Here is a 24,824-nt window from a genome sequence, read left to right as displayed (position 1 = left end):
GTGGGAACTGTAGTGTGTTTAGGAAACTACAGCGGTTGAACTTTTCCTCCCTACAGAAAGTAACTGAGAGCTTTTCATAAGCAGCGTACAGCCTGGTGTCCGACAGGGGGAGCCAGTCTATCTTCACACACAGGTGGTGCAGGCCGCTACGAATCTCAGAGACCTGTCAGTCCCCATGTAGCTCCTCCCATCTAATCCCCCTCCCACAGGACCTGATTGTACATGGTTTACGCAGCTCAGAGATGTGGGCGTGTCTGCCTGTACATGCTGCAAACTTATATCTTTTTCCTCCTGCCCTGACGTCACGTGTTCCCGCCCCCTGTGATCCCTGGATGGAGTTCCAGAGAGCGGAGCGGCCGTACCGGATCATCTAAGGAGGAGAGGGATGGAGAAGGGAGGACCGCAGCCTGTGATTACCTCCCTGAGAACCGAGGAGACTGCCGGGCTCCCCGCTGGACAGGTACCGGGGTGCGGGGCTCTCACTGCCTACACTTTCAAAAGCAATACATGGCGCTCTTCCTGTACTGAGAGAAGTTTGCTGGCAGAACCTGCGGAACTCCACTTAACTTCTACTCTCTATTCCCACACCTGACAATGCTTCTCTATGGGAGCCTGCTGAGGTGTACAACCCAATTCTCTACACCCACAGTGACCAATCCCCTCCCCCCCCTACACCCACAGTGACCACCAATCCCCTCCCCCTTACACCCACAGTGTGACCACCAATCCCCCCCCCCTACACCCACAGTGTGACCACCAATCCCCCCCCTACACCCACAGTGACCACCAATCCCCCCCCCTACACCCACAGTGACCACCAATCCCCCCCTACACACACAGTGACCACCAATCCCCCCCTACACACACAGTGACCACCAATCCCCCCCTACACACACAGTGACCACCAATCCCCCCCCCCCCACACCCACAGTGACCACCAATCCTCCCCCCCCTACACACACAGTGACCACCAATTCCCCCCCCTACACCCACAGTGACCACCAATTCCCCCCCCCCCCTACACCCACAGTGACCACCAATCCCCCCCCTACACACACAGTGACCACCAATCCCCCCCTACACACACAGTGACCACCAATCCCCCCCTACATCCACAGTGACCACCAATCCCCCCCTACACACACAGTGACCACCAATCCCCCCCCCCCCACACCCACAGTGACCACCAATCCTCCCCCCCCTACACACACAGTGACCACCAATTCCCCCCCCTACACCCACAGTGACCACCAATTCCCCCCCCCTACACCCACAGTGACCACCAATCCTCCCCCCCCTACACCCACAGTGACCACCAATCCTCCCCCCCCCTACACCCACAGTGACCACCAATCCTCCCCCCCCCCCTACACCCACAGTGACCACCAATCCTCCCCCCCCCCCCACACCCACAGTGACCACCAATCCTCCCCCCCCTACACCCACAGTGACCACCAATCCTCCCCCCCCTACACCCACAGTGACCACCAATCCCCCCCTGCACACACAGTGACCACCAATCCTCCCCCCCCCTACACCCACAGTGACCACCAATCCTCCCCCCCCCCTACACCCACAGTGACCACCGATCCCCCCCTGCACACACAGTGACCACCACCCCCCCCTACATCCACAGTGACCACCAATCCCCCCCCTACATCCACAGTGACCACCAATCCTCCCCCCTGCACACACAGTGACCACCAATCCCCCCCCCCCCTGCACACACAGTGACCACCAATCCCCCCCCCCCCTGCACACACAGTGACCACCAATCCCCCCCCCTGCACACACAGTGACCACCAATCCCCCCCCCCCTGCACACACAGTGACCACCAATCCCCCCCCCTGCACACACAGTGACCACCAATCCCCCCCCCCCTGCACACACAGTGACCACCCCCCCCCCCCCTGCACACACAGTGACCACCAATCCCCCCCCTGCACACACAGTGACCACCAATCCCCCCCTGCACACACAGTGACCACCAATCCCCCCCTGCACACACAGTGACCACCAATTCCCCCCCCTGCACACACAGTGACCACCAATTCCCCCCCCTACACACACAGTGACCACCAATTCCCCCCCCTACACACACAGTGACCACCAATTCCCCCCCCTACACACACAGTGACCACCAATTCCCCCCCCTACACACACAGTGACCACCAATTCCCCCCCCTACACACACAGTGACCACCAATCCCCCCCCTACATCCACAGTGACCACCAATCCCCCCCCTGCACACACAGTGACTACCAATCCCCCCCTGCACACACAGTGACCACCAATCCCCCCCTACACACACAGTGACCACCAATTCCCCCCCCTACACCCAAAGTGACCACCAATCCTCCCCCCCCCCACACAGTGATCACCAATCCCCCCCCCTGCACACACAGTGACCACCAACCCCCCCCCCCTGCATCCACAGTGACCACCAATCCCCCCCCCCCCCCACATCCCACATCCACAGTGACCACCAATCCTCCCCCCTACACCCACAGTGACCACCAATCCCCCCTACACACACAGTGACCACCAATCCCCCCCCTTAGACCCACAGTGACCACCAATCCCCCCTACACCCACAGTGACCACCAATCCCCCCTACACCCACAGTGACCACCAATTACCCCCCCCCCCTTAGATCCACAGTGACCACCAATCCTTCCCCCCCCTTCACACACAGTGACCACCAATCCCCCCCCCTACACCCACAGTGACCACCAATCCCCCCCCTACACCCACAGTGGCCACCAATCCCCCCCCTACACCCACAGTGGCCACCAATCCCCCCCCTACACACACAGTGACCACCAATCCCCCCCTACACACACAGTGACCACCAATCCCCCCCCTACACACACACAGTGACCACAGTGACCACCAATCCCCCCCTACACACAGACAGTGACCACCAATCCCCCCCTACACACACACAGTGACCACCAATCCTCCCCCCCCTACACCCACAGTGACCAATCCTCCCCCCCCTACACACACAGTGACCACCAATCCTCCCCCCTCCCACAGTGACCGCCAATCCCCCCCTACACACACAGTGACCACCAATCCACCCCCCCTTAGACCCACAGTGACCACCAATCCCCCCCTACACACAGTGACCACCAATCCCCCCCCACACCTTCAGTGACCACCAATCCCCCCCTACACCTTCAGTGACCACCAATCCCCCCCTACACCTTCAGTGACCACCAATCCCCCCCCTACCCTACACCTTCAGTGACCACCAATCCCCCCCCTACCCTACACCTTCAGTGACCACCAATCCCCCCCCCCTTACACCTTCAGTGACCACCAATCCCCCCCCCTTACACCTTCAGTGACCACCAATCCCCCCCCCCTACACCTTCAGTGACCACCAATCTCTCCCCCCCCCCCTACACCTTCAGTGACCACCAATTTCCCCCCTTCCCTTACACTTACAGTGACCACCACCAATCCCCCCCCCGCTACACTTACAGTGACCACCAATCCCCCCCCCCCCCACACCTACAGTGACCACCAGTTCCCTCCCCTACACCTACAGTGACCATCAGTCCCCACCTACAATGACCACCGATTTCCTCCCCCCACCTTCAGTGACCACCCATCCCCCCTACACTTATGGTGACCACCAATTCCCCCCCCCCCCCACACACACCCCTACAGTGACCACCAATTCCCCCCCTTACACCAACAGTGATCAACAATCCCCCCCCCCGCACATCTGTAGTTACCAACAATTCCCCCCTCCCCCTACAGTGAGCACCAATTCCACCCCCCCTTCACCTGCAGTGACCCCCCCCCCCCTCCTGCACTGAACACCAATCCCCCCTTACACATATAGTGACCGCCAATCCCCCTCCTACACCTACAGTGACCCACCCCTTCCTACACTTACCCCCAATCCCCCCCCCCTACACTGACCACCAATCCCCCCCCCCTACACCTACAGTGACTGCCAATCCCCCTCCTACACATATAGTGACCACCAATTTCCCCCCCCCCCCTCTCCCTCTTACATCTACAGTGACCACCAATTCCCCCCCCCGCTACACCTACAGTGACCACCAATCCCCCCTCCTACACATATAGTGACCACCGATTCCCCCCCCCCCTTACACCTACAGTGACCACCGATTCCCCCCCCACCTTACACCTGCAGTGACCACCAATCCTCCCTCCCCCCCCTTACACCTACAGTGACCACCAATCCCCCCCCCCACACCTACAGTGACCACCAATCCCCCCCCACACCTACAGTGACCACCAATCCCCCCCTACACCTACAGTGACCACTAATCTCCGCCTTCCCCCCTCCACCTACAGAATGGAAATCCATTAACTGAGAGGATGTGCCACGGTCAATTGGGCTGGGGAGTAAAGAGCTAGATGATGCTTCACGCCCTTTAACCAGGAAATGAGGCGGGCTCTGACTTGCTTTGGCTTCTAATGCAGATCGTTAGGCGCTCACAGTGTGCAGTGACCTCAGAGCAAGCAATTGCAGAGAGAAATGTGTACATCTGTGAAGGGCTGGAGTTCAGCTTTAATCCAGGTTATAAGTAGAGATGCACCGAAAGTTTCTCGGCCAAAAATGGTGTTTCTCTTTCGTTCATTGACGGACACAACCCTGATCTTAACCATTGAGTTATACTGCCCCCTACAGGAGTAGGACACTAGGCAGAAAAAGTCTGACTATGCCTATGGGCAGTCCCAGGGGGTATACACCCTCTTTCTGCCTTGTCAGGAGTAAGGACCTAGTTCCTATCTGGGATCTCTGGTCCTGGCAGCTTTCTCTTTTTAGATAGAAATTTTTATCCTGTTTTTCTTTTTTTTTTTTTTTTTTCCTGTGAGATCTACAATCAACTGTCAGACTGGGCGAGGGGCTGGATAATCTAGATCCAGTGGTCTCCCCAGTCTGGCCAGCGAGCGCGGGCAAACCTCAGCTCCACGCTAGGTCGGCCGTGACATGGCCGCACTGGGGCTGGCCTGAGAGTTTGAGAGTTAAACGCCTTGCGAGGTCACATACGACTGGGTCTCGGCCCGAGTCGCAGTGTTCCTCCTGACTGACAAACCCCCCCCCCCATTTCGATGGCGAGGGGCTCTGTCTGGAGCTATGCTTGCTTGGTATGGTGAGTAGCTGTCCCCCCTTTTTGGGGTGGATGTGGGCCCCTCCTTGAGACGGTCAAACCCCTGGGTTCCCCTCCTTCCCATCAGGCACCCCCTTTCATCTGTCAACCATCCAACCCCCCACCCCCTCTAATTATTCTGGGGCTGTGTGGGTGGTCTGGTCAATCTCCTGGGGTGTGGGCAGGGCGCTGTTCTGGGAGGGGGCGGGGGTGCGCCGCCACCGACCGGACGATCGTCTATGCAAGGGGGTTGTAACTGGTGGGGGCTCCTGCCAGGGCCCCCGGTCCTGCCTGGGCCTGTCCTTGAGGCATGGGGATTCCTTCTGGGTCCCTGGGAGCCTCGTGGTGCCACGCGGGGCCGCCATTTTGTTGTAGCCTATGTGCTCAAATGCATGGCAGCCATGTTTTTGTAGTCCGGCGGACTTTTTGTTGGGGTTTGCCATTGACAATAGCAGCGGCTATGACAGTGAAGCCCTGTGGGTGGTGATTTTGGCGGTGAGAGCCCCTCTTCATCCCCTCATACTGACTGCTGGATCTCTTTACTTCCTGATCGCTGCACATGGAGTGGAGATTAGCCTGTTGGTTGCGGGTGCCTGTTTTTCCTTCTCTGCTGAGGATCGCTTGGTGCTTTGTTCCTGGCGACTAGGTGGTGCTGCTAGCATGGTAGAGGGCTGTCCCTTTGCAGTGTCTTACACTTTTTGTGGGGTCCCCCTGGTGACTCATGGAGTCTTTGGAGCACATCTCCTCACCTGATCCCCTCTCTTTGGCTGCGGGGCCCTCCTGGTCCCAACCATCCATCCATGCACTGACGGTGGTCCTGGAGTCCTTTGTGTCCCAGGTGGAGGTGGTTTTCAGGCGACTGTTCAGCAAAAAGTGCCCCCCGCTCTCCCCTGCCTCATCAGATCCTGAATCTGATTCCGCAGACGTCGGTCACCCTGCTGGGTCTGCGAACACGCAGCCAGAATTCTCAGATAAGCCCCGTACACACGTACTGATCGTCGGCCGAACGATCGGCCGTCTTTTGTCCAGGGCTGTCGTGTCTGTTGAAAACTGCAAAAGACTGCACACGAATTTTGTCGGCCAACAACAGCCGACTGCAGAAGTGATGTCATGTGATGGTTAACTTTCCTTGTCTTTTTTTCTTTTCTGAGCATGCCCAGTCTTGCTCATCTGCTGTCTGTCGGCCGAAATCTGTACTGACTGGCGAACAATCGGCCGTTCTGGTGTTGGCCAACAAAAATTTTAATGCTTGCACGGCAGATTCTGTTCGGCCGAAAATGCGCTGTCGGCTGTCGGAAGCTTCATACTAACAAGCCTATAATCGGCCGAATATTTACGGCCGACAATCGGTACGTGTGTACGGGGCTTTAGTGAGGATGATTCCTCCACATCTGCAACCGCGCATGAAAAGGTGCTGGTGGAAGAACCGATTGTATCTGTGCGTGAGACTTTAAAAATTGAGGACGCAGCTGCGACGGAGGCGCAGGTTCCCTTTTAGCACTCACAAGCCATCCAGAGCGGCAAAGGAAGTTCCCTTTCCTCGTCTCATCATGTCCAAACCCAATTATAGGGAGGAGATGGGACAATTATTGGATGACCAGGATACTTATCAAGTTCTTAGAAGGGATCCGTGTTTGAGTTCCATAAGGGGTTGCATCTTTTGTTTAAGAAGGGGAAGGATATGGGCATCCTAAACAAGAAATAGGCCTTGTTTTTGGATCCTGTGTCTTGTCGCACCCCTATTATATACTTTCTACCGAAGGTACATAAGGATGCTCTTTGGCCCCCCGGGACTCCCATTGTTAATGGAATAGGGTCTGTTACATCCCGATTAGGTCAAATATATAGACCACTTTTTAAAACCTTTGGTCTCTGGGACCAAAGGCTTATCTGAGGGACACCAAACATACCATCCAGATTCTTGAGGAGCTCTCGCCTTCATAGAGCATTCTGGTGACTGCTGATGTGGGATCTCTGTACACCATTATTGGTCACCAGGATGCCCTTGCATCTGTTCAGTGGGCTTTGGAAAGCTCGGACCTAAATAGTGACCATAGGAGTTTTTTGATGGAATGTTTGCAATTCTGTCTTAATAAAAATTACTTTTGGTATGACCGAAACTGATACATCCCTCTGAGCAGTTGTCGTCATAAAACGTGACTCTGCAAAATACCCAGAGGTTAGTTTGTCATCGGGGTGCCCTGAGTACCGGTCATCGGGGGTGCCCTGAGTACCGGTCATCGGGGTGCCCTGAGTACCGGTCATCGGGGTGCCCTGAGTACCTCTCTGTATCCCATCGGAGTACCCGAGTACCTGCCTCCAGCCCATGCCTCCTAGATTATGTGTTGGGGTGTTTGCTTTCCAAAATGAGGTAATTTCATAGGGGTTTACATTAGGGCTTCCCATCTTCACTTACCTCACGATTCGATTACGATTATTAAGGCAACGATTCGATTCTGTGATGCATCACGATTACTGCCCACAATGTGCACATGGTTTTCATTAAAAAATTCAAGCAGTCAGAAATTGAAAAACTATTTTTATTTTCATCTGCTCTTAAAAAAAAGGTCACTTCCCTGCATATTGCTAAGTCTGAACATCAAACATCAGTTTGTGCTAAGTTAATGGAGCAATTTACTTCAGAGGCTCTCAATAAAGTGACGTACAATCTGTGCGCATGCATGTCAGTGATGAGCAAAACCATAAATCATACAAAAAAGGTATTAATGAACGATTTGTGAATCTATCACTAAGACATAAACCATAATCAATGAAATAATAAGAGATTATAATATATTATAGATACAAAGGACACAAACTGCTACAGCAAAACAAATGCCCCAAAATTATGCCATTTCATTAATTATGGTTTGGTTTATGTCTTGGTGATCGTCGATTCACAAATACTTTATTACTTTCTTTTCATGATTTATGGTTTTGCTCATCACTGACTCACACATGCACATTGCATACACAGTCACTTTATTGTTAGTTAAAGTCGATTAGAATTTGCACATAAATTAACTGATGCCGAAGATACTATCAGTGTGTCTGTGTTTACACAAATGATGACTACTGTGCAATTGTGCAAATGGTCTCTTAACATCTGAGCAAAGTGAGCAGTAAAAGAGTCTGCTTCTCGAACATCTTCATTATTTCTTCTGGCAGTGTCATGTCAACATTTGTAATAGTATTTGAAGACTTGGACTAGTACCTGATCAGTGATGATGACCGAGTCACTGCAGATTGCAGACGCCTGAGCCAAGGAGGACTGGGAGTTGGGGTCCGAGACGCTCACTCGGGGGTCTCCCTCTGCCCACAGAGGCCTGTGTGAGGAGGACAGTGGACATGGACACTCGCTGGAGGACAGTCAGGACAGACACTCGCTGGAGGAGGACGACCAGCGCGCATGTGGGAGACACTCAAGTCTCCCGCAGAAGACTGTCCGAGAGTAGAGATGATAGTCCTCACGTCCCCGATTCCTGCCAGGAAGCCGACACTGCACTCCGGTAATCACAGGCAGTGAGACATTTCCCAATCTCTGCAGCTGCTGATCGGGAAGTGTCGGCTTACTGGAGGGATCAGGTATTTGGAAACTTGAACACACCGGAGTCCATCTCTATCCAAGAGTCAGGGACACTCGCTCCTCGTGTCTCCTCCTGCAGCGACGCCGGGTGGCTGGGGATGAAGTCAGCGGGAGGCGGGAAAAGAGGGCACGGCTAATGACCACAGACGAATTTTAAAGAGCCAAAAATAATAATCAATAAATTATCAGCACCACCAACTAGTGAAAAAATCAAAGATGGTATAAACAATTGAAACAGCAAATTAACACTGGTGCAAATAATTATACAAATATCAGTTCAATAATCCGGCTGCAAACGCAAATTGTGTAACACCTCACAAATAATATGCAAATACCTATAAAAGTGCTGCGCCAGAAATACTTAATCAATATATAAACAGGTGATATTGATGGTGTAATAAATATCAAGAGTCTAAAATAAAGTCCATAAGTGTCCAAATAAAGGTGAAAAGAAGAAACTTCCAACAAGGTAGTAAAAAAAAAAAACAAAGGTGGAAAGAAAATCATAAAAATGTCTTCACAAACACCGCTGTGCATATATCCCCCCACCGGCTAGATTGGTCTCTCACCTCAGCCACAGACCCCACAGAGTGAGAACTTCACTTCACTGACAGGCATGTATCTCCGCTGACAAGGAAGAGAAGCTCTCACATAGTTACAGCTAATAGCGGCCGCTCTGCCCGCCCCCCCCCCCCCCCCACCCCCGGTGTCAGCTCAGTTCTGTTCTCATTCACACATAGACGTGCTGAGCTGACAGGGAAGGATCACATTAGTTCTCTCTATAGCGGCCGCTCGCCCCGCCCCCCGACCTGGTATGTCCATTCATAATGCACAGATCGTAGTAGGGACGTCATTGAGAGGCGGTGCCGCCGGCCAGAGGCGGGACTTTTGAATGCAGGACACCCGAGGAGGACGCTGAGGCAGTGGGAGTGGGGGGAGATGGGGGGGAGCTGAGGCAGCTTACCAATGATATTAGTATTATGCAGCATGAGGGGGTTAATGTATTGTCACTGCAGGTCACTCATCTATTAGTGACCGACCAGGCAGGTAATTAACCCCTTTGTGCTGCATTAGTGCAACCAGTATCAGTGTTATATTAACACTGGTTGCACTAATGCAGCACAAAGGGGTTAATTACCTGCCACTGGTCGGTCACTAATAGATGAGTGACCAGCAGTGACAATACATTAACCCCTCATGCTGCATAATACAAATACCATTGGTAATTAAATTAACCTATTGCCAACCCATCACAGTACATATACTGTGACAGGGTGGCAGCGACAGGTGTACGTCGCTGCCTGTTTTTGGTGTATGCCCCTGTTCTATCCATTTTAAAAAAGATTTTGGGGGAAAAAGTCATTTTTGGTTTCGGTTTTCGGCCAAGGGCATCCTGCATTTTCGGTTTCGGTCCAAAATTTTCATTTCGGTGCATCCCTAATATATATATATATATATATATTAAGTATTTCTGGCGCAGCACTTTTATAGGTATTTGAATTTTAAAGAGCCATCGCTGTGCGGAGAGGGAGGGGCGGCACTACATGAAGTCATTAGCACATCGATTTAAAGCCGGTCGCAGCATCAATGCAGAATTGTGAGTGGCTGAATCGCGATGCTACGATTAAATTCAGCACCCCTAGTTTCCATTGTCCTGGGGCTCCAGGGCCTTCAAAAGTGTGATGGGTTGTAATGAAATTATATGTGTAATTTATGCTCCTAGAACACCTGACGGTGCTCCTTGCATGTTGGGTCTCTGTATGTGGCTATGCTGTGACAAAGTCTCACACATGTGGTATCGCCATGCTCAGGAGGAGTAGCAGAATGTATTTTGGGGTGTCATTTTTGCTATGTACATGGTATGTGCTAGAAAATGTGGAAAGAAAATGACCAGTTCAAAAGACTCATTATGCCTCATAGAATATACGTTGGGGTGTTTGCTTTACAAAAGGGGTCATTTTGTGGGTAATTCCATTGTCCTGGTGCTCTAGGGCCTTCAAAAGTGTGATAGGTCGTTAGGAAATTATATGTGTAATTTATGCTTCTAGAACACTTGACGGTGCTCCTTGCATGTTGGGCCTCTGTATGTGGCCAGGCTGTGTAAAGGTCTCACACGTGGTATTGCCATACTCAGGAGGAGTAGCGGAAGGTATTGTTGGGTGTAATTGCAAGTATGCATATACTGTGTGTAAGTAATAACTTGTTATGACAATTTTGTGTAAAAAAAAATGTATTTATTTTCCCAAGAATTGTGGGAAAAAATTACAACTTCAAAGAACTCACTAGGCATCTTACTAAATACCCTGGAATGTCTACTTTCCAAAAAGGGTTAATTTGGGGGATATTTGTACTGTTCTGACATTTCAGGGCCTCAAGAAATGAGATAGGCCGAGTCTGTACATTAGGTGTGATCACTTTTCAGTGATTGGCACCATAGCTTGTAGACTCTATAACTTTCACACAGACTAATTTGGGTTATTTTTACCAAAGATATGTAGCGGTATACATTTTGGCCCAAATTTATGAAAACAAAATTACCTTTTTGCAAAATGTTTTATAATTGAAACTAAAACAAAATGTTTTTTCAAAATTTTCGGTCTTTTTTTCACTTATATTGCAAAAAAATAAAAAACCCAGTGGTGAATTAAATACTACCAAAAGAAAGCTCTATTTGTGTGAAAAAAATTATATAAAATTTGATTGGGTACAGCGTTGCATGACTAATTATCATTCAAAGTGTGAGAGCGCTAAAAATTGGTCTGGGCAGGAAGGGGGTGTAACTGCCCTGTATGGAAGTGGTTAATTTGCTTCTTTAAAATATTTTTGGGGATTTGAACACTTTTTGGGTGTAGTACGTGATTTTGGCCACAAGATGTCCATCTTTTTGGCCTGTGCTATGCTTCTATCCCATTGGGTCTCACGTTGCCGTTATGGCAGCAGTTTTTGTTATATAAGTGTATGGGTGACTGACTGACTCCACCCCCACTGACGAAGCCCCAAAGGACGTAACGTGTACGGGAGGTGGATCCTAGTGACGTCACCTGCTGCTGTGTCGTGGGCCGAAGGAGTGAGCATCGGCTCCTGGTTCGATTTCTTTTTATGTTGTAACCTGAAGGATTATCCTGTAAGTGCAATAATTTAATCAATAAATGTGGATGTTTAATACGGTTTACTCTTAGATCTCCTCTTTTGTGTTCTTGCTTGATACATTGGGTTCTCATTGGAAACATGGAGGATTACACTTTATTACAGTGGAGGCTTTATCGATTGCTGGACATTACCCTGCATGAGTATTATCTGAGCCTGTTTGACCCACTGGTGACACAGGGGTCACACATTGAGGTGAGCGCATTGGAGTGCTTATTTGTGAAGGGATTGTCACCGTTTTTGAACATCTTTACAGCACCCTAGTGTGGTCTTCAGCTGTCAGTTTTAAGAAGGACTTTTTGCGCTGCGCTATATTTTCTTATTATGTCTGTCTGGGCTTTTTTGTAATGTACCTGGGTTAGTGTTCAGCTTGCATATTTAAGTACAGTTAGTAGTGAATGCGCTGATTGTTCTTTTCTCATTCCCTTTCCTCGCCTATTTTGACAGAATTGTCGCTAAAGAGTGGGGACGAACAAAGTGCCCCCTTGGAGTCCCTAAATGATTTGCTAGGCGATACCCCTATGAGGAGTCTCTTCTTAAGTGGACTGTTCCACCAGTGGGGGACCCTCCGGTTTCCAGGTTGAACAAGGCAACCATGATTCCAGTTGAAGAGTCCCCAGCTGAGCTGGCAGACCAGCTGGTCCAGGGGTTGCAGTTTCTGTGATGCTTCTGTGGCTCGACTTTCTGTTTCGGCAGTGGTCCTTCGGCGCGTTTTTTGACTCAAATGCTGGTCTGTGGACCAGACTTCGAAAAAGGTCTTGATTGTTCTTCCCTTTTCAAGGAGATCGCCTGTTTTGAGCTACCCTAGATGACATCATTAAAGGTCTCACAGAGGGAAAGAGTACTTTTCTTCTGCAGGCTACTAAGGCTCGGCTCATAAGAAGTTTTTACTTCCCTCAGGGTTGACTGACAAGAGCTTGAAGCCTTTTGGGACTTTCTCTGAGGATCCAAATGAACCCGCTCTGGCAAGCTGAGAGCTGGCTTCTCCAGACCCGCTGACAAGGCTCCTTCAGCATGAAGGTGTGCCCTCACCGCTATGGGGGGTGGGGGGGGGGGGGACGTCTTCGCTGGTTTACGAACCAGTGAACTTCCCTGATATGATACAAGAGAAGTGGGTCCACAAAGTTATTTGATCCGGCTACAAGATCAAGTTTCGCTCTTGTCCCCTGGCAAGGTTCTTTCCTTCCAGCTGGCGCCTGTCCCCAGACTGCTTACAGGGCCTGTTTGGTGCGGTACAAGGCCTGTTACTTCAAGGGGTGATTGTCCCGGTTCCGACTTTGGAACGTTTTCAGGGTTTTTACTCAAACCTGTTCTGTCCCCAAGAAGGAAGGAAAGGTGCGTCCAATCCTGAACCTCAAGCCGCTGAACTGCTTTGTGCGGGTGTAGAAGTTCGGAATGGGAGTCCATTCACCCAGTGGTGGCATCCCTACTTTAGGGGGATTTTCTTGCCTCTATCGACATCAAGGATGCTTACCTTCACATTCCAATATGTCTCGGTCACGTGTGCTTCCTCCACTTTTGCAGTGGGAGAGGAGCATTATCAGTTTGGTGTTCCCTTTGGTCTCGCCTCTGCTCCTCGGGTCTTCGCAAAAGTGTTAGCCCTGGTGCTAGCGTTGTTATGCCAACGGGGGATCGTGGTGCTGGGCTACTTGGACGACCTCTTCCTGCGAGGGGAGTCTCCTACTGCTCTGGTGGAAAACCTGGAGATCACCATACAAACTCTGGAGTTCAGCTGGATTCTGCTTTTTCAGAAGTCTGCTCTGGTTCCATCCACAAAGCTGGACTATCTGGAACTGACTCTGGACTCAGCCTTAGCCAGAGTGCTCCTTCCTCTGGACAAGTTCCAGAAATTGCAGGCTGAAATTCATCTCCTGCTGTCCAGCAGAAGGTCATCCCTCCGGACTTGCATGCGGATGTCGGGCCTGATGGTGTCTACCTTCGAGGCGGTTCCATTTACACAGTTCCATACGAGGTCCCTGCAAAGGGTGATTCTGGCAAAATTAGACAAGTCTCTGTAAATCGCATCCGGCTGAGCCTGGGATTGAAGGAGTCCCTGATATGGTGGCTTCATCCTCCGGCTCTTCGGCTGGGGAAATCTTTCCTCCCTTTATATTGGACAGTAGTCACCACGAATGCCAGCCTTTCCGACTGGGGAGGCGTCCTCTGCAAAAATTCTGCTTAGGGGCTCTGGACACTGAAAGAATCCAGATTACCAATCAATGTATTGGAACTCCGAGCAATTTGACTGGGCCTGGACCATTGGACAGATCGTCTTCAGGGATGCATTGAATCGGACAATCGGCTGTGGCTTGTGTCAATCACCAGGGGGGCTCAAATGTCCTAGCGGCTCTGGAGGTAGCCGGCATTCTAAGGTGGACAGAACTGTTGTTCCAGCCTGCTCCACAGTACACATTCCCTGGGTGGAAAACTGGCAGGTGGATTATCTGTCGGCTGGCGTTGGACCAAGGGGAGTGGTCTTTTTATCAGGAGGTGTTTCATCAGTTGTGCTTCCGGTGGGGCATCCCCAAGCTGGATCTGTTGGCGTCTCGGCTCAACAGAAAGGTGCAGAGGTTTGTGGCTCAGTCATGGGATCCTCTAGCCACAGACACGCTGGTGGCCCCGTGGGGTCAGTATCGTCTGACTTACGCCTTCCCTCCTCTCAAGCTTCTGCCAAAACTTTTATGCAGGATTGAGGCAGAAAGGATTCCTTCATCTTGGTGGCTCAGGACTGGCATTGCCGGGCTTGGAATGCCGATCTGGTGCGGCTGGTTGCCGACATTCCTTGGAGGCTTCCTCTCAGGGAGGATCTGCTGTCCCAAGGACAAATCTTCGATCCTGTTACAGTTGCTGGCTTTGATGGCTTGGCCGTTGAACGCCAGGTGCTGATGCATAGAGGTTTGTCTGCGTCTGTGATTCCAATGCTATTTAAAGCTAGGAAATCTACCTCCTATGAAGATCTACCATCGTACATAGAAGATGTACATTGCGTGGTGTGAATCTCTTGGGGTTCATCATCCTCGCTCTTTCTTAGTGGCTCGGATCTTGGCCTTCCTTTTTAATGGGGGGTTGAGCAGAAACTGGCCTTGATTACTATAAAGGGTCAGGTGTTGGCCTTAGCTTTCTTCTTTCAACAGCCCTTGGCCACACACTCCCTGGTACGTACTTTTCTTCAAGGAGTTAGGCACTTGGCCCCTCTAGTGCGGTCTCCGTTGCCGCTGTGGGACCTCAATTTGGTGATCTCAGTCCTTCAGAAGCCTCCTTTCTAGAATCTTTTAGAGATTCCCCTGCTTACGCTGTCCCAGAAGGTGGCCTTTTTTGGTGGCCATCACTTCGGCACGCAGGGTGTCGGAATTGGTGGCGTTATCCTGTCCACCTTATTTGGTGGTTCACAGTGATAGGGTGGTTCTTCGTCCCTGTCAGTCGTTCCTTCCAAAGGTTGTCTCTGATTTTCATTTACATGAAGACTGTGTTGCCTTTCCTGTGCCCCAGGCCAAAACATCCAAAGGAAATTGCTTTGCATGCCTTGGATGTGGTCCGGGCGATTCTGGTGTACCTGGCAGCTACTGAGTCTTTTAGGAAGTTGGAGTCACCATTTATGCTTACGGGTGGGCCTCTGAAAGGGTTGTCTGCTTCCTCTGCGACCATTTCCAGATGGATCAGACGGATGGTGATTCAGGCCTATGTCATCAAGGGTCATGTTCATCCTTTCCATGTCAAGGCACATTCTACTCAGGTGCCCAGTGCCTCCTGGGCCTTCCATCATCAGGCGTCAGTGACGGAGGTTTGCAAGGGGGCCACCTGGTCGTTGGTGCACACTTTCACAAAGTTCTATAAAGTGGCCGCAAGGTTTTGCAGGCTGCTGTTTAGAGAACCTGGTCCTCTTTGAGGGTGTATTGTTTGTTTTTTCAGGTGAGCTCCTGTTTACCTGGTTGGCTATAGTTAGCTTTGGGAATTTATTTTTCGCTGTTCCCACCCCTCATGTTTAACATTGGGACATTACCAATGGTTAAGCTGATTAGGAGCTGTGTCAATGAAGGAAAGAGCAAATGGGATTTTTGACTTGCTGTAACACCCATTTCTTTGATGTTCATTGACGTACACAGTGCCCACCCCTCTGTGGAGTTGTAATTCTTCTGACACTGCTTGAAACAAAACGGAGTACCTATAGAAGAGAGAGGGAGTATACCCTCTGGGACTGCCCATAGGCGTATCCAGACTTTTTTCGTGCCTAGTGTCCTTCTCCTGTAGGGGCAGTATAACCCAATGGTTATGAGCAGGAGCTGTGTCCGTTAATGAACATCAGAGAAATGGATTTTACGGTAGTCAAAAATCCCATTATGGTGCTGTAGGCCTGAACTTTAATGTAACAATCATACCTTTTTTTTTTTTTTTTTTTTTTTAAAGAAGACTTGACAACAGACTTGCTGGATTGATTGGCCGCGGCCATTTATTAAAATATAAATACAATATATACTTAAAATGGTTCAGCTCAAGAGCTCGAACCAACCAAACTCCACACACAAATGTAATGCAGCTTAGCCAAAGAGCTCAAACTGCATATCCAATAACTTAAAATAAAAAACCATTCCAATTTAGGAATTTACAAAAACAAAATGACCGCGACAAATGGGGGCGGGAGGGAGGGAAAAAACCTTCTTCCTCTGCTCCCGCTGACTGAGCCAGGGCTCACTTAAACTTCTTCTTTTATAGGCAACTGATTAACATAACGGTATTCAAATTTGACCAATTACCTTTTAGTGACCAGTATTTTACCAATCTATTTCATCCCTTTAACTGACCAATTGTATTTCTATGTTTAATGACCAATAACCTTACTACTTTAAAAAACTGACAATTTTTCCTTAACTATTGTCAAGCCACAACCCCATATATGCTGATTGGGTACTTTTGGACCCCATCTGCATATTCATGGTGCTGTAGGCCTGAACTTTAATGTAACAATCATACCTTTTTTTTTTTTTTTTTTTAAAAGAAGACTTGACAACAGACTTGCTAGATTGATTGGCCGCGGCCATTTATTAAAATATAAATACAATATATACTTAAAATGGTTCAGCTCAAGAGCTCGAACCAACCAAACTCCACACACAAATGTAATGCAGCTTAGCCAAAGAGCTCAAACTGCATATCCAGTAACTTAAAATAAAAAACCATTCCACCAGCCAAACACATAATTCATGTGTTTGGCACCACCACCACGCCAGCGGCCTTCTCAACACAAGTCTGTATATCAAGATTTAAAATATCATTAGCTATGTCAGATAAATGTATCATATCAGACCTATAAAATCCTAAAAGCCCACCTTCAAGATCAGAGTGTCGAAAAGAAAAACCCGAAATTGAAGGTAGAAATTTGGAAACAGCTCTATTAATCCGTTTCCTACTTTTTTCCAAGAACGCATAGTCATCGGAAAACCATAAGAGACGGGGGACAATTTCAGAAAAAACAAAACAACAATGAGGAAAAATAGAATGAAAAAACAAAAAATCTGCCTTAATATTCAAAAGAAGATCCACTGACTTCCTAAAACCCAAGTCATTGCCCCCTAAATGCACAATAAATATGTCAGGGGTAGGCCACTGAAGGCAAAGTCTATCAAAAGTGGCTGCCAAATACCTCCACGACATTCCCCGGTTGCTGAACCAAAAAAGTTGAATTTCTGATGAAGGAAATCCTAATTGTACTCCATAAGGACGAAGCTCAGCACGTTTGTAGGCCCAATAAATGTACGAGTGGCCAATCAACCACACTACTTTAGGAGTACCTGAAATTTAAATGCATGCGTTAGGCCTGATGTATGATCTAAATGCTTCAGATTGCCATCTGCCAATAGCTTTAATGGTATCTGAAGAAAAGCCAAATTTAGCCGCAGTAGTAGCAGCACCCATCCTGAAAGAGTGTGCAGATATTGGCAGGTGGCTTAAGTGCAAAAACGACAGACAACGTTTCAAAACATAATTAAACTGATAAACTGTCAAAGGGGAACCCGAAATATGCACAAAAAATTGGGGGAAAGGCAAAGGCCGAACCCTAACATATGCAATAGACCATAACACCGGACAAATATTTCCAGAAGAACACTTGCGAAGAGACACCCAATTGCCTTTCCCCAACCTATCAGTTTTACTATGCCTCAGAAAAATACGCAATTTGCCATCTAAAATAGACACATCCGAAAAAAACAAGCCATTAGCAGCATGCTTAGCAGTAGCCAACAGCTCCGAAATTCGGAATGCCCCGAAATAACAGACACAAAATGCGCATTTGAACAACAAACTTTCATATGCGGAAGAACAAACTGTGTCAACCGCTGTGCAAAGTTGACCCAAAAGAGACAGAGATATAGCAAACCTCCGATCATGTGTGACCACCGACCTGCGATACCCCTTCAACGCGGTCCTTACTGAAAAAAAGTCCATAAAAGAAGGACTCCCATTCAGTTTAGCAAAAAATGAAACACCAGATAAGGATTTCAAAATATGAGAGTAGGAATAATTCTTTTGCATCAAATAATTCAAAAATTGTAGCACCACATTTTCATGAAAAGAATTGGGGGCAAATTTCATTTCACGCAGAAAAGAAAGCCACAATTCCCAAGAAGAATGGTAAGCACGCCAGGTAGAAGGTGCCAATGCATTACAAATAGCTGAATCAACTGCGCTCATACCAGGCTCCAAAGGTGAGGAGGGCAAGGTAGGCCAACAACATCCGCTCCTGGCGCCAAAGCATGGAAACGGTCCATCTGCTGACGAGAAAGGGCATCAGCGACATCATTAGACAACCCAGGAACATATTTAGCCTTAAGCCAAATATTAAATCTCAAGCACAACAAAACTATATGTTGCAACACAGAAATCACTGGGAGAGAACGAGAAGCCAAACAATTCACTGCAAACACTACACCTTTATTGTCTGAATGTAAACGAATGCGCTTGTTACGAAATTCAGGGGCCCACAATTCCAATGCAACAACAACCGGAAATAGTTCCAACAATACAATACTAGAGGTAAGTCCCCTAGAAATCCAGGTAGGATGCCACTTACAAGCAGACCAACGTCCGTCCCAGAATGCACCATATCCATGGGAACCAGCAGCATCGGTAAACAAATTAAGAGCAACTGACGAACAAAAACAGTCCTGCCACAAGGAAGAACCATTAAATTCATCCAAGAACCGTAACCAAATCACCAGATCTTCTCTAATCTCAGAAACAACCCTTATAAAACGATGAGGCCCTACTAAACCAGAAATGGCCCTATACAATCTTTTAGAAAAAACTCTACCCATAGGCAATACTCTGCAAGCAAAGTTCAACATACCAAGAAGAGACTGGACTGTCTTAAGTCTCACTTTAGGTTTGCTCAAAACATAATGCAAAAGAAACTTTAACCTTGAAATTTTTTCTAAAGGCAAACGAAATTCCATATTAACAGTATCAATAACAATGCCTAAGAATTCAAGGCAAGTCGTAGGAGCAACAGACTTACCTTCGGCCAACGGAACATTGAATTCAGCACAAACCACCTGAAATTCCTTAAACATACGCAAACAATCAGATGTACCAGCAGAACCCATAAAGAGGAAATCATCCAAATAGTGCAAAATTGCACAGGAATTGCACCGATAAGATACCACCCACTCCAAAAAGGTAGAAAATTTTTCGAAATAAGCGCAGGATAGGGAGCACCCCATCGGCAGACACCTGTCAAAGTAGTAAAAACCCTCAAAAAAGAAACCTAGAGAGCTAAAAGCACTGGGATGTATAGGCAACAGCCTAAAGGCCGACTTCACATCCGCCTTAGCTAACAAAGCCGAAGACCCCACTATCCTAATCTTATCTAACGCTTCATCAAAAGTTGCATATGTAACCGAACATAAGTAAGGGCTGATCTCATCATTTAGGGACATACCATCTGGATATGATAAATGATGTATCACCCTAAATTCCCCAGGCTCCTTTTTAGCTATAATGCCTAACGGGGATATACGAAAATTCTCAAAAGGTGGATCCCCAAATGGTCCAGACACCCTACCCAGCTCAATTTCTTTAGCAATTTTTAGACGAACTATTTCACTAAAGGAAGCAATGGAAGGCAGGTTAGCTTGGATAATGCAACCTGAACCTGTAAAAGCAGGTAGAAAAAAAACAGAATCAAAACCTTGAAAAAGCAAAAAGGCATTTTCACTGTCTGGGTAGAGATGTAGCCATGGTAACATTTTTACCAAGCTCACCCGAGTTTCCGCTTTTGAGAAAAAGACTTTCTCTAGGATTTTGAGCCACCATACCTGAGGCCTTCTTAAAACATTTAGTAGCAGGATGTGACCCAGCACAAAAAGAGCATTCATGCCTAAATCTGCAGTTATTAGGCCATTTACATTGGCTGTCATTAAAACCGAAACATACACCTTTACGGTGCTGTCCCAAAGTCCCTGACTTAGGAAAAACGACAGGCTTTTGTGGTAACAAAAGATTAATCCACAGCCCAACGTCTTTAACTCCCCAAGTCAGGGACTTGTAAATAGATAATTTCTGTCGAAAAGACTCGTCATAACCATACCAACCCAGACCTGGAAAACTCTTATATGCCTCCAAAATAATTTCCAGGTGCTGGAACAATCCGCTACACAGCTCAGGTCTCTTTTCCCCCAAAACACTCGCAAAGATGCAGAAACCCTGTAACCAATTGTTAAATGAACGTGGAGGAGATCTAAGCTTGTCCTCATGTACTTTGTCACCGTCAAATTTAGAAGGTCTAAAGTTAGGTAACAAGGATAAAACATCCACATAATCCCCATTCCAAATTTTTTCTTTCACACCATCTTTAAGATGAAACCCCAATGGGGAAACAGCACACGGCAATGCCTCCTTAAAATGGTGAGTAGGAATAGCAACAGAAGGTAGGGGGGGAGAAACACTGGCCATAACACCACTACCACTAGCCATCTCACCAGTAGGAATAAAAACATCATTACAATCACCCCATACCTCATGTAAATTAGGGACTACATTACCAGCAACATCGGATAAACAAGCAGGGTTAACAACATTACATTTAGGCATTAACTTGTCACAAAAAGACTGAAACATGTCAAAAAATTTTTGCATCACAGCATTAGACTGAGGCTCACCTTCAATACCTGCGCCACTAGTGACCGCAGGACCAGGAGAAGGCGACTGTTGAACCCTCGGAATCACCGTCGATGAAGGATCAGGGACGACCGACCTTGTACTCGTAGCAATTGCCGCTCTCTGACCATCCACCGGAGCTTCATCCCTCCCCCTCTTCGCTGCCCCTCTCGCAGCAGAAACGGGAACCAGACCGAACCTCCGTGGACGTTTTGATAGCCGTAGAGATCTCCTAGAGACTCCTCCATCTTCGGCCGACGAGCGGATATGACGACCGCGGAAGTCGTCACCGAGGTCAAGTCCTCCAACATTACCGATTTGCCGGCTTGAAGATGCGTCATTTCCTAGGTCAACGGGGGCCGGAAGAACGTCATTAGCAGGCGACGAAGATGGCGGATCCGATGTCCCAGCAACGACCGATTCAGGCTGCATCGACAGGCACCTCCGCAACCAGGCTTCTCCATCAGCGCTGCTCGCTCTATCCACCAACTGCTGCAAAAGAGACTCCATCACAGGCAAGTCACAGGCAAAAAACCTTCTTCCTCTGCTCCCGCTGACTGAGCCAGGGCTCACTTAAACTTCTTCTTTTATAGGCAACTGATTAACATAACGGTATTCAAATTTGACCAATTACCTTTTAGTGACCAGTATTTTACCAATCTATTTCATCCCTTTAACTGACCAATTGTATTTCTATGTTTAATGACCAATAACCTTACTACTTTAAAAAACTGACAATTTTTCCTTAACTATTGTCAAGCCACAGCCCCATATATGCTGATTGGGTACTTTTGGACCCCATCTGCATATTCATTCTGCATTTTGCAGATAGAGAAAAAGGTGTAGAATAGGCATGCAAGTTTGCTGGGATTTTACAGTGTTTATGGTGTGTTTTTCATAGGTCATGTGACTCAAAAATACATCACGGGTGTGTAATTGATGAGTGCTTGCTGTGTTTTCAGTGCATTGCAACTGGGAGGTGCGTTTTTTTTTTTTTTTTTTTTTTTTGTTTTTCTTTTTTCTGACCAAAAATGCAGCAAACAGCGCAGTGGAAGCGTAATGAACCAGTGTGAAAACATACCATATATTCGAGTATAAGCCGACCCAAATATAAGCCGAGGCACCTAATTTTACCACAAAAAAATTGAAAAAAGTATTGACTCGAGTATAAGCCTAGGGTGGGAAATGCAGCAGCTACTTGACCCGAAGTAGGGGCTGCGGACATGCGACAGTAAATGCGGGGCTGTGTGCATGGTACAGGAGATGGTACAGGCATGGCACTGATGGTACAGGTGATGCAGTGCTGCGGGCATGGTACAGGAGTCTCACCTTTACCTGCATTGCTGCGGAGGAGTCTCGCTTACCTTTCTGCCTTACATTTAAAAAATGGCGCTGCCCATCGCCAACACGTCACTGCGCATGCGCGGTCTGCCCGGGAATAGCCAAACGTGTACAGGCTTTCCCAAGCGGCGGCGCATGCACGCAGACTGGGGAAAAAGTAAGTGAGACTGTGACTCGAGTATACGCCGAGGTGGGCTTTTTCAGCTTGAAAAAACATGCTGAAAAACTCGGCTTATACTCGAGTATATACTGTACATAGAATTTTGAAATGATTCCCTTTCTTGAGCTTTTCTTGTGCTAAAGATGCTGATAATGGCTGACAATAAATTCATATTTAAATTCATGATATTAATTAAAAAGTCAAATATAATACATTGATCTACCTGTATAAAAATATATATTTTTGGAAAACTGTCATATTTGGTTTTGGCCAGGTGCATCCTGAATTTTCAGTTTCTACACCAAATTTTCCTTTCGGTGCACCTCTAGTTATAAGATGCCCTGGGAGGAAGTTCATCCTGTAAAGCACACCCAGAGAGTGATACACGCAGGTTTTTTGGTTTGCTAAAATGGTACCGGGTTATATGTGGTAAATGTGCTGCAAGAATAATCTTGCCCAAGATGAGACGGAACTGGATGCCTATAATTACCTTTATTAGCCAAAAAAGCATCTTCTGTGTCCGTCTCTGATTTTCACTGTGTTACTGACTTTTCCTTCATGGCTAATCTCTGTTAGGGGAATGTGAAAGCCCTAGCAGGGCCAAGCCAAGACATAGGCAAGGGGCTTTTCTTCTCTTTATATCACCCTGCCTGTCTTCTGTTATCTACATGGCTGAGCTGTCCTCTCCATCCTGCAGATTACAACACACACGTTTTTAACTTTTTACCCACCAAGATGTGAATTTTTTAATTTTTGCATATTTTTTATTTTGTGTTTTCTAGTTTGTTTTTTTTAAATTCTTTTTCTACTGCTGTTAGAAATACTTTGTACCAGAAACCTATTTCCGCTCTTTGGGCTCTGTTCATTTTTTCTGGTGTTTTTTGCAGCGTTTTTGTGCAGACATTTTGAGTTGACCAATGAAAAATAGTATAATCCCAAAAAAGTGCAGCGCTCTCCTTCAATAAAGTGCATTCAAATTATAGTGCATAAATAAATATCCGAAAACAGTGTAAAAATCATCTATATATAATTAGCGTGAGTCTATCTTTTCTTTTAAATATATATACAGTCTATCAATAAATGATTCAATGTCTGTGAAAAAAAAAGTTGCAGTCCCATACACCAGAAACACTTCAGTTATTGCCTCTGATTGCCACGGTGCCCTTCACCCCACCTATGGGTGTCTTCTCACCTGCTTGAATGGACCTCACTAATTAAAGGAGGTCTATATGCACTTTGCAGTGTTATAAGTGGCACCGCTCCCACTGGCTGTACATTATAAAACGGTGGCTTTCAGCAGCTATCAGCGTGGTGTCAATCATATAGGAGGCAAGAGGAAAGAACCATAGTGCAAATCACTAAAAAAAGTATTTCCATATAAAAATCCACTCACATTTCAGAAGTAAAAAACAAGCGTTTCACAATACAATTCTCTGCATACACAGCTCCACCTAGTCCCAGCTTGATTATGTCACAGCTCACCTCACGTGTAGCGCCCAATGGGCTTTCTCATAGGTTCAGGCTAGTGGACTGCATCACACTTCCTGTTTTTATGCAGCCCAGTTCCCATGGTAACTGCCAAACGGCCATAGCAATGATAACGGAGCCTCACAGATCTTATTAAAGTGGTTGTAAACCCACTTTGTTGACACTTACCTATAGGTAAGCCTATATTAAGGCTTACCTATAGGTGCTGTAAATATCTCCTAAACTTGCACTGTTTAGGAGATATTTACTTTTTTTTTTTTTATTTATATTTCTTTATTAAATTTTTTCAAAAATTACAAAATTACAAAAAGCAGGGAGAAAACATTTCAAAACTCCATTCTCTGGAGAAAAATTCAATTCCTATATACTTTAAAACGATTTACCCCTTAATTTCTTATAAACCTCCTCTTTACTTCCCTTATATTACTACCAAACCATTCCCTAATATTTCTTTACATTCTTCTGTTTCCTTGAAGTTTTGCCACTCAACCCAAATTTCTAGCGCACTCTCCTGATCCTCCTCGTCCCAGATCTTTAAGGCTTCTAGTTTTCTTGTTTTATCTACTCTAATCACCCAATCTTTACTTGTTGGGGGGTCCTCCTTCTGCCAATTTAAGGGGATAAGACTTTTAGCTGCATTTAATAGGTGAGGCAGGAGTGTTTTTTTATATTGCTTTACGGGCATCTGCGTTCCATGGAACAAGCAAGTCCATGGGTCTTCTGGGACATATTTTTTTATAATTTTTTTTATCAGGGATAGAATTTCTTTCCAAAATATTTTTATTTTTGGGCATTCCCACCAGATATGGGAT

General features: G+C 47.4%; 1 protein-coding gene across 1 annotated transcript in view; it reads left to right on the top strand.

Annotated features, from left to right (window-relative positions):
• The first annotated feature begins 342 nt into the window (after positions 1 to 342).
• The window catches only part of KLHL5 (kelch like family member 5), a 184,711-nt gene continuing 160,229 nt past the window's right edge, over positions 343 to 24,824 (top strand). Inside the window, exon 1 of the mRNA XM_082245321.1 lies at positions 343 to 460. The gene's annotated coding sequence lies outside the window, so the exon portion shown is untranslated. The remainder of the gene's footprint in view (positions 461 to 24,824) is intronic.

The sequence above is a fragment of the Pelophylax lessonae genome, assembly GCF_965119305.1.
Source record: "Pelophylax lessonae genome assembly, chromosome: 1".
NCBI classification, from domain to species: Eukaryota; Metazoa; Chordata; class Amphibia; order Anura; family Ranidae; genus Pelophylax; species Pelophylax lessonae.
The sequence above is the reverse complement of the archived record's forward strand: the minus strand, read 5'-3'. Positions and strand labels throughout refer to the sequence as shown.